Raw genomic sequence first — 12,227 nt, 5'->3', positions numbered from 1 at the left:
TAATATAGAGCTTTATACTTAAGAATAATTATTAGTTTTATTATTATAATTATAAAAATTACAATTAGTTATAACCTTATTAAATTTTTATTTAAAATTTAATTTAAATTATTTTGAAAAATCTTTAAATACTTTTATGTAATTTTAGAAATAGTTTCTATAATATTTTGAATATATTTTCTACTTCAAATATTGATTTAATGAATTATTATTAAATATAATATTTAGAAATCTTATTATAAATTAATCTACACCAACAATAAACATTATCAACATCGAAATAATTAATATTTTAAAAAAGATTATTATTAACAAAACTTTTAAAATAACCTTATTAAATAAATATTAAAATAATCAACAAGAATTCGATACTTTCCTCTTATAACTAGAAATCTATTTTAAATTTAATAAAAATAAATTTATAGTTATAGAATCTAAGAGTATATGGATTGTATTCTATCTATAAAAAGAAACAAGCAAATAGATTTAATTATATTTATAAAACTATTTCGAGTATAATAATAAGGATTGTATATAATCCATATAAATAATCTTTAATAATTTTGAAGATTTTAAGATAGAGATTTGTAGAATCTTTGAAAACTCCAATAAATTAGAAATAATAAAAAATAAAATCTTTAACCTTAAATAAATAGAATCAATATTAAAATATACTACAAAATTCCAAAGATATATAGAAACAATCAAATAGAACAATACTACTATTATAAATTATTATTGTAAAGAACTCAAATTAGAAATCAAACTAAAATTAGAAAGATTTATTAAGAGCATAAATTTGAATAATCTAATCCAGAACTCTATCAAATCAAATGATTGCTTTTATAAATATTAACAAAATCAAAAATTATATAAACCCTAAGAAAATCAAAAGTAAAAGTATTATTACAAAAATAAGGATAGATTATATTACAATTTACAAAAACACAAAAACCCTATTGAATTAAATACTTTATATTATATATCCAGAAATAATAATTAAAAAAAGAAATGAAAATAAGAAAATAACTTATACTTTAAATATGGAAAAGCAGGGTATTAAATAGCAGAATATTGAAATAAAAAAATAAAAAATAAGAAGGGTAATTTCAAGAATAAATTCAACAAAAATTAATTTAATACTATCTTTATACTACAATTATATATTACAAGTATAACAAAACTAGTCACACTATTATTAATTTATAAAAATAAGCTCAAAAAAGAAGAAAAATTAAATATTTATTATGGGTAAATAAAGACTTATAATTAGAAGAATTATAATTAATCTAAAAGATTAATCGATGAAACCATTATATTTAGAAATTTGAGGATATAAACAAAAAAACTATTAATAAGGATTTCAGTATAGTAAATATTGAGAAAGAAGAAATATATAAAATAAAATATATTAATTAGTATTGAATTCTATAGTTTAAAATTATTATAAATATATTCTTTATAAAAAAAATTAATATAAAACATCTTTAATAATTAAATAAAAAAGAATTATAGGAAGTATTCTATTAATATATATCTAAATAAAATAAAAATAAAAATTTGTTTTTATATCGAAAAGTTGGAGAAGAATATTATATCTAAGCTTAGATTATATTATTATTACTAGTTATAAATATAATAATAAAAATCATCTGGGGGACCTATTAGTATACCCTATAGAAAGATTTATTTAATAATAAAATAAGATTAGAAACAAATATTATATATTTAAAAGAAAAGAAACCTTAACAAATAATATTTACTAATAAAATTATTTAAAATAATAGGGATAAGCAAATTATATTATAACTAAATACTATAACGGCAATAGAGTTAAGTCATAGTAATAAAATAAATCAATTATTGTAATTAGAGAATAACAAACTATTATATAAAGAGTGAGTTTGAAAAGGGTTTTTATAGATTCTATTAGATAGAGTCTGGATAGGATTAAAATAGAATCAAGATTAAGCAAAATAATTTGTTTTATTTGATGAGATAAATAAATAATTAATTAAAACTTAAAACCGAATTATTATATTACCTTTTCTTTAAAAATTAATTTGCCCTCAAGTCTGCTTTATTTTCTTTGCTTATAACAAATCCGATTTTTTCTTTATCATTATTATATTTCCTATTCCTTATCTAATCAATTTTCTTTTCTTGAAAGAAATAATAAAAAGTTCTTTGTTATTATTATCGAAAATTTCAATTAGATTTTTATATATTTAATATAATAATATTACTACTATAACTCAAATTTCTTAATTGTAATTTGAAATATTATTAATAATCTATAATATATACTAATTATTATATCTTTTTTCTTTTCTTTAGAATCGGAAACTAATAGAGGAATATAATTCGAAGATTTTTATTTATTATAAAGACTAGAAAGTAGTATATATATACTATATTTCTATAATAATGAAAGTTTATAGAAGAAATAGGAAATAGAGGATTTAAGTATAAGTTTATAAACTCTTTTAAAATCCATAATAATAATATCTGAGAATCTAATTCCATTATATTAATTATTTTCAATTTTTTCAAATCACTTTATAATAACTATATTTAATATATAACAAATATTCAAATTATTAAATACTAAATTAAGAAAATAAGCGAAATTTTTAGAATTAATAACATTATTCCTTTATTTTTCATTATATTTAATAATTTTTGTTATAACTCAATTTTTTAGATTTATAAGTTTCTCTAAATATTTAATTATGAGTTTGAGTTCTTTTATAAAACAAATTTCTTAATTAATTATAATAGCAAATTAAGAATATTTAATATCTATATCTTTTTTATTATATTCAAATATTTATAAAACTTTTCCTTTTTATTATAAACATTTATTTTTATTATAAAATTATTTATAAATTTTTCTAATTATATCATTTACATTTTAGCTATATTTATTATTTCAATCTATATTTGCTTTAATAATTCAGGATTTATAGCGAAATAATTAAAGATATCTATAAATACAATAATTTCATCTATATAAAGACTAATAATATTAATATTTGCAACAAAAGGACTAATAATACAAAGCTATTGATCAAATAGATCTTGTATATTATTATTTAGCTCCAAAATAGAATATAGAATTATAAAGAGAAAAGGAAATAGAAATCATAAAAGAATCTAAGATATACAATTTAAAAAGCTAAATATATTACAAATAACTTGAAACATTACGAATATTTTTGTTTCCAAATTGAATCAAAGAATTAATTTGATTTAAATAAAATTGATTCACAAAATAAATTTCAAAAAAGAAAAAGAGTAAAACAAATATAAATTTTTTTTAATAAAAAACAAAATAAAGTAAACAACTTTTAATAAGATTTATAAAATAATCTATACTTTTATTTCTTTTTAATAAGAAATAAACTTATTAAATAGATTTGTTTTTGATATAGACTTATAGGTTTTCTATTTGAAAGTTTATTATAATTATTAATATCCTTTTTCAATTTATTATTTAATTAAATAAATTCTCTAATAATCTAGTGGTATAGAGATATTACAAATAGAAATTCTTTATTTTATATAGAGTATATATAATATTATTATAATAATATTATATAGAGTTATTATTATAATCTATTCATTTAATCTTATATTAAATCTTATTTTAAACAATCTTAAAGACTAATATATCTTATATTTCGAATTCAGTATCTATAAATATTACAACAAAAAACAAAGAATTTATTTTTTAATCAAAAATAAGATTATTAAAAGCTAAACATAATTTATTGAAAAAGAAAACCTTATAAACTTTTATACTTTTAAATAGATCTAGATAATATAAATATCCCTCTTTTGTTAAGATAATATAAAATCCTATTATTTATAAATTCAATTTTCTATTAAATCTTTTAATAACAAAATTCCTAATAATAATATAAACTTTATTCTTTATAACAAAATTGATAGATTATCTATATCTATTTATATCTCTTCTTTTCTTTTCTTGAAATTTGAGAATAATTCTTTTTATTATTTCTTAGGCTTTATATATTCTAATTGTAAAGATTTATATATTTTTTTAAGAAAGCTTTTTTTGTATTATAGGAATAAAAGATATTATAAATCTATTTCAATCAAAAGAAATAATAAAAGAATATTTATTTTGAAATTCAAATAGAAATATTTCTAAACTTTTATAAAAAAAAGTAAATTAAGTATAATTCATAATATATAATAAATTAAATCAATTATCTTAATAATAATTGATATAAGAATATAAATACTAATCTAAATATTAATTTATAATCTTTGTTTGTCTATCTATTTGAGAATAATAAATTATAGATAATTTCAATTTGATTTCCAAAATATAAATAAACTTTTTTCAGAAACTTAAAATAAATTAGAAACTCTAATCGAAAGTTATTATTAATAAAGTATTTTTCTATTGGTATATATAATTAAAATATATAATTGCTATATCTTTAATTATAATTGTTTTATAATATAATATAAATATTAATTATTTCAATAGTTTATTTATTATTACAAAAACATTATTATATTCCAATTTATTAATAAAAAAAAATTTAAAGTTTATAAATATATTTATTTATAATTAAGAAAGTATAAGTAAAAATTAAAGGAATTTTAATATTTTATTTCTAGAAATATAGAAGTTATAATAGGTAATATAGTTATTAATATATTAATCAATAAAATCTAATATATTCTTTCAAAAATATCTTTTTTTTAGAATTAGCTTAATCTTTATTTTATTAGAATAAACCAAAGAGATTTGAATATAAACTTCTTTTATAATTTTGATATATAGATTATTTTCATTTAGAATTATTAAATAATTTTTATAAAAAAAAAGCTTATTTTTTATTAAATAATTCTTTTTAAATTTAATTATTAAATTATACTTAGATTAAATAAATATATAGTTCCAATTAGTATATAGAATTTTATTTATTAAATCTATATTATTAATATTAATAAATAACAATTCTATTACTTCCTTTTTTTCTATATTGAATTTATTAATAATTTATTAATTAAGGATTATATTTAATAGAAAAATTTGAATCTATTATTTTAAGTATTTAATCTTTTACTCAATAGTTTTCTACTTTCAATAGTTTAGAGTATTTATTATAATATTATTTATTTTTAATTAATATATAATCTCGAACTAGAAATTTAATAGAATCTTAATTTATTCAATTTGATATTAATTAAAAGTCTTTTTGATTATAAAATATTCTAATATTTTATAATTAATGTAAATCTTAATATAATAAAGAATCACTATATATTCAATATATTAAGTTTTGAAAGTTTTTATAATAACTAATATCTCTTTATTAAATATTATATAATTCATTTCTATTAAAAGTATTATTTTAATAAAGAATATTATAGAATACTATTAGTTATTTTCCTATAATTAGAAGAGAACTCTATTTACTATATTATCAAATATATCTGTTTCAATTATAATTTGTTTTTCAATATAATAGTATCAAAGAATAAATATTTATATTAGTTTATATTTTAATTCTTTAAAACTTTTTTCACATTCTAAATCCTAGATAAATCGAATATCTTTTTTTGTTAATTAAATAAAAGATTTAATTATTCTTTCAAAATTTTGAATGAATTACTAATAAAAGTTATAGAATTCTAAAAAGAATTATATCCCTCAAATATTAATTAATAGTTTTTATTCTTTAATTATATTAATCTTTTCTAAATCGATTTCGATTTTATTAATATTAATAATAAACCTTAAGTATTTAGTTTTTGTAATTCCAAATTTATATTTGTTTATATCAACTTATAATTTGACTTTTTGAAATCAATCCAAAACTTGAATAATATATTACTTATATTTCTATATATTTTTAGAATATATAAGAATATCATTCAGATAAATAATATAGATAATATTAAGGAAATTGAATAATATATTATTTATATATTTCTAATATATAATAGAGTTATTTATAAAATCAAATAATAAGATTTTGTATTTATATATATTATAATAAATATAGAATGTAATTAGATTTTCTGAATTAAAATATATTCTTATTCAATAGAAAATTTAATGAATATCAAGTTTTATAAATATTTTTACTTTAAATATATAAGCTAAAATTTTATCAATTAATAATAAAGAATATTTATTTTATTTAATAATAATATTGAAATATTAAAAGTTTATATAAAATTGTAAACTACTATTTGATTTAAATATAAATAATATAAAAGTTATAAAAGGAAATAAATTGGGTTTAATAAATCCCTTTTTTAAATTTTCTATAATATATTCTTTTATTATTAATAATTCTTTTATAAATATATTATAAATAAGACTTGTTTTGAGATATATATTATTAGGAATTTCGATTTGATAATTATAAAAAGTATATTCAGGAAATTCATTTAATTTGTTTTTTGAGAAAATATTTAATTATAAATAATATACTATAGATATTTATAAATATAATTCTTTTAATTTTATAGATTTTATATTATATAAATGATTTTTAATATATTATTGATTTTATATATATAAATAATAAACATAATATTATTACAATAATAAATATATAATTTAAAAGTTTTAATAATAATAACTATAATATTTATAGAATAATTTAATAAAGAATTTGATAATTTATCTTTAGAAAATAAATAATTAAAAATAAAGATTTTGATTTTATTTAATAAAATCAAATTATTAATTTTAATTCTATTCAAGTTTTCAAAGAGAATTAAGATTTCTTAAACTTTCTATTTTATAATTAATTTATCCATAAGTTTGAAATTGTTTCTAATAATTTAGTTATATTGTATAATAAATCTAATTTGAAATAATTAAAAAGAATTAATAAAATTAATATTAAAAAGAGTTTTGTAATAATAAAAATCTATCTAATATTCAATATTATTAAATAGTTTTAATTAGTTTAGGGAACTACAGGGGATATTAAGATTACTTAAGAAATTAGATATTATAAAAGATTAATAGATTATATTAATATATGGTTATAAGGTTATAAAATGATATCATAGGATTTCAATCATCTATTTTCTAGAATTAGATTTCTTTTTATATTAATTAATAAAAAGAGTATTTTAAAAAAGATTCTATTATTCAGATATAAAATAAAATGAATAATATAAATAATAAAGACCTTTAATTATTTATTATAGCCCTAAATATCTATATAATAATCCAAAGCTTGTATTAGAATATTTATATATTTAAAGATTTATTAAGCAAATTAAGTATTAATAAAAAAATAAATATTAATATTAATATTTGTTAATATATAATAGTAAATTTGGAAACTATTAGTTTATAATTAACAAAAAATAGTAAAATTGTTTTTCTTTATAAAACTTCTAAAATCAATATTTCTAGTATATTGAAATCCTTGGATAGAGATTTTTCTAAGGATTAGTTTTTTCCCGATTTGTATAAATCAGAATTAAAGATTAATTCTGAATATAATTGATTATCCATAATAGAAAAATTTTCTTTTATTTTATTAACCTTATTAATCTTTATTAAATATTTATAATCTTTATTCTAATTAGAAATATTATATATAAAACATTTTTCTAGAGTTTTAGGGGATAAGATTTCTAATTAAATAAAACTTTGGGAATTGTAGAATTTTTTTTAATAAATCTAATAAAAACAGATTTTTTTAGTTTAATATTTTATTAGATTATAAAGAATTTGAAGGTAATCTTTTTAAATATTAGAATATCTATTTTAATATTATTAAGCTTTTTAAATAGTTAATATGTATTTTTATATTTATATTAATTAAATAAAAAATATATTTTTGAAAATTAAGATAGTTATTTATAATAATAATAATTATATTTTTTAATAATAAGAATATCTTTATAATTAATTCTCTATAAAGGTTTTCCTTTAATTAATTCAATTCTATAATTAACTCTAAAAATTGAATATAGAATTAATAAAATATATTATTATTTATTCTTAAAGTTCAAAACTTTTTAATAATTAATTCTAATTAATTAGAAATTAAATATATATCTTTAAGATAATTTAAAGATTCTATAAATATTTTAAAATCTTTATATATTATTTTAGGCTTAAAATATTTCTAAGCTTTTTTTATAGTTTATCAAAAAATAGCTTTTATTTTGATATCTTTATTTAAATAATAATTGATATTATTAAAAAGTTTTTTTTAATAAATAATTTCTATACTTCAAATATAAAATTAATTCTATTATTCAAAAATTCCAAATCTTTTATTCTAATATTTAATTTTGTTTTGAAAATAAGGAAAATTATAGAGCTATTATATATTTTAATTAAAAAAAAAATTCCTATAGGATTTTCAAAAGTATTTTTATATTATAAATAAAGTTTCAATAAATTCAATATTATAGTTTATTTAATTATTTTTAAATAATAATAGTTTTTATTATATATTCCTTATTTTAATAATTATTTCGAAAGTAGTTTTTAAAGTTTAGTTATTATTATTATATTAATATTAAAAAGATTCAAGAGATTTTATTTTAATAAATCTGAAAAAGAAGGGTTGAGTTAATTGGGTTTTATCTTTTTGTTTCCTTTATATAGTATATTTCCTATATTAATTTCTTATTCTTGTTAAAGCTATTATTTTGGATTATAGCTTTTATTATATTGTTAGTATATTAATATTTAATAGAAAGATATTATTAATTAATAATAATTAAATAATATTATTTAAATAGATTATTAATTCAGTAATCTTAAAGGAATATAATTAACTAAATATTATAATCTTTTTAAGGAATATTCTATTCTTTTCAAAAATGTTAAGAATTTGTTATAATGTAATGATAATGGAGTCAAATTATAATAATAAAATAAATCAATTATTGTAATTAAAGAATAACAAATTATTATACAAAGAGTAAATCTAAAAAAGCTTTTATAAATTCTATTGAATAAAGCCTAAATAGAATTAAGATAGGACTAAGATTAGGCAAAGTGATTTGCTCTGCCTAATGGGGTAAATGGGTGACTAATCAAGGCTTAAGGCCGAATCGTCACAAATACTACAGGATAGATAGAATAAATTTATTATAAAATCAAAATAAATAAACAAATATAAATTGCTATAATAAATTTAAAAATTATAGAAAATTTTATTATATTAAAAACTATAAAGTACTTAAAAGTTTTATTTTAATAAAAATAGAAACTCTATTAATTATAATTAATTAATAAATAATTAATAGGATTTGATAGAAATATTTTATAAAAAATATAATTAATACAAATGAGTATAACCTAATATTTAGAGATTATATAGCTTAATATTATATTATTGGGCTAATAATAGATTATTTTAGGAATACTATAATTAAAGGCATATAATCCTATAATAAATTAATTATTAAAAATAATAATATTTAATTAATATAAAAACAATTACAAGAATATATTTAAGATATCCATAAAATATAATATATACTAAGAAGAATTAAATATAAATAATATAAGCGATATAGAATACTCAATCTAGAGTTCTTTATTAAAAATAAAGATTAATATACCTCCTTTATAAATACAGAAGTTAATGATATAGTAGAAAATCGTAATTAAAGCAAAAAAGCCTATAATATCAGAATAATATAAAAAATATAAATATATTTTCAAGAAACTAGGAATTCATAAGGTTTTATTAGAATATAAATTATGGGATTATAAAATAATATTAAAAAAAACAAAATATCTATATATAACGTAACTTATAGTGAATCGGGTTATATAGGGAACCGGGTTATATTTAGCTTATCACTAACTTCAAATCCTAATAAATTTTGTTATATATATCAAATCATTTTTTATATTTTTTCAAATTGAAAAGAAAATATAGAATGCTATTATTGTATTTTAATTAAAGGAATTTAAATCAATTAGAAAGACTATAGAGTATTTTGAAGTTTCTAAATCAATTCTCATAATTAGGGTTGCTGGAAGGAAATTATATATTCAATTTCACAAAATAGCTCAAATTCTTTCAAATATAAAAGAAAATATTTTTATATAATAGATTTTATAATTTATTATTATTAAATTCCTTATTATATCTATATTAATAAAGGAAATAACTAATGAAATTCATTTTTAATATATTCAGATTATATTATCTCAAAATTCTATTTCAATAAAAATTCCATTTACAGGCTATGAATGAATCTATAAATTCCAAAAACAATATTCAGAATTTAAAATATATTATTTATATTAATTAGAGTTTAATCAGATTAAAGAGATAATATTAAAGAATATTCAAATTTGGTTTAATATATTTTGTATATATTTTATTAAATAAAAGTATAAATTAAATAATATGTATAATATGGATAAAACTGGATTTGAAATTGGAAATATTTAAAGTATATATATTATAATTGATTCTATTCAGAAATCAAATTGGAAAGTTATAATTAATAAACAAAAACAAATAATTATATTTGAATATATTAATATAGCTGGAAATACTTTATTATTTATAATTATTTTTAAAGCTTAAAATATAAATTCTATATGAATTCTAAAGGATATATCTCAAAGCTAGTAGTTTTCTATAAGTATAAATAGATAGACTTTAAATAATTATAAATTAGAATAATTAAAAAGGGTTTTCAAATTAGAATCTAAGAAAGTATCAAATAATTAATCTTAAGTTTTGATTATAAATAATTATTCAAATTATATTATAAATAGCTTTATTACTTTCTATATAAAGAAAAATATTAATTTATTTATATTATTTCTTTATTACTTTTATTTACTTTAATTATTTAATATTTAATGTATAAATTAATAAAATAATATTATACTTTAAAGGTTGATTAATATTCTCAAGCTGGTGTAAAGCGAATTCAAAAAACTAAATAAATAGAATTCTTTTAAAATATTAGAAAAAAAGTATTGAATTCTTTTAATATTAAAACTAATTAGAAAGAAATTAATTTAATATCTTTTGCTTTACAAAAAGTACTCGATTTATTACTATTTAATTCCTTTTAATAATCTTCTATTCTATAAATAAGAATCTTTAATCAAAATCTAGATTTATCTATATTTAAAAGTTTTCCTTTAAATGGAATAAAGTTAAAACAAGTAAATCAAATTTTTAATAAAACTTTAGTAAATAATAATTCTCTTGTATTATTAACTTATTAATATACTAAAAGAATAATTAGACTTATAGAATCTCAAAATACTGAGATAGCTTTATTTCGGAAATAGCTTATTAATATATAGAAGGTAATTAAGATTCGAAAAAAAAGAATTAAAAATAAAAGAATCAAATTATAAAATTAATTTGTTTTTAGTAATAAGGAAATATTAAAAATGATATATAAGGTAAAGGAAAAAATCTAAGGAGAAAAAGCTATAAGGATGATTATATAAATATTTAATTGAAGAATTAGAAGAGAAAATTGAAGAAGAAAAGCTAAAAAATAGTTCAAGTGATTTAGAGTTAGAATTGAATGAATATGTAGCTTGTAAAACAAGATTATATAGAAACAATCAAATTTTGTGATCCGGTTTCTTATATGATCTGATTCACTATAAGTTACGTTACCCTAATTTATTTAATATTAATAAATAAGCTAAAAACATTTAGAGAATATATTAATAATAATTTAGCTAAAAAATAGATTAGGGAATTTGTATTTTAAATAACTAATCTAATTATATACATACTTAAGAAAGATAGATCTAATAGATTAGTTATAGATTATAGAAAGCTTAATATACTTATTAAAAAGGATTGATATCTACTTTTATTAATTATAGAATTAAAAAATTGATTAAATAAAGCAATAATATTTATTAAAATAGATTTATATAATAATTATTATTTGATTAAAATAAAGAAAGACAAAAAATGAAAAATTGCTTTCAAAATTAGATATAGACTATATAAATATCAAATTATACCATTTAGATTAACTAATATACTAATTATTTTCATAAGATTTATAAATAATGTATTATTATAATATCTGAATATTTGTTATATATATTACTTAAATAATATCCTAATATATTCAAATAATAAGGTCTAATATATTAAGAATATTAATAATATTCTTGAAAATTTAGTTAAGGCCAATTTATTATATAAGTTAAGTAAATATAAATTCTATATTATAGAAATAGA

This window comes from Botrytis fragariae, assembly GCF_013461495.1.
Source record: "Botrytis fragariae strain BVB16 chromosome Unknown tig00000061, whole genome shotgun sequence".
NCBI lineage: Eukaryota > Fungi > Ascomycota > Leotiomycetes > Helotiales > Sclerotiniaceae > Botrytis > Botrytis fragariae.
The sequence above is the reverse complement of the archived record's forward strand: the minus strand, read 5'-3'. Positions refer to the sequence as shown.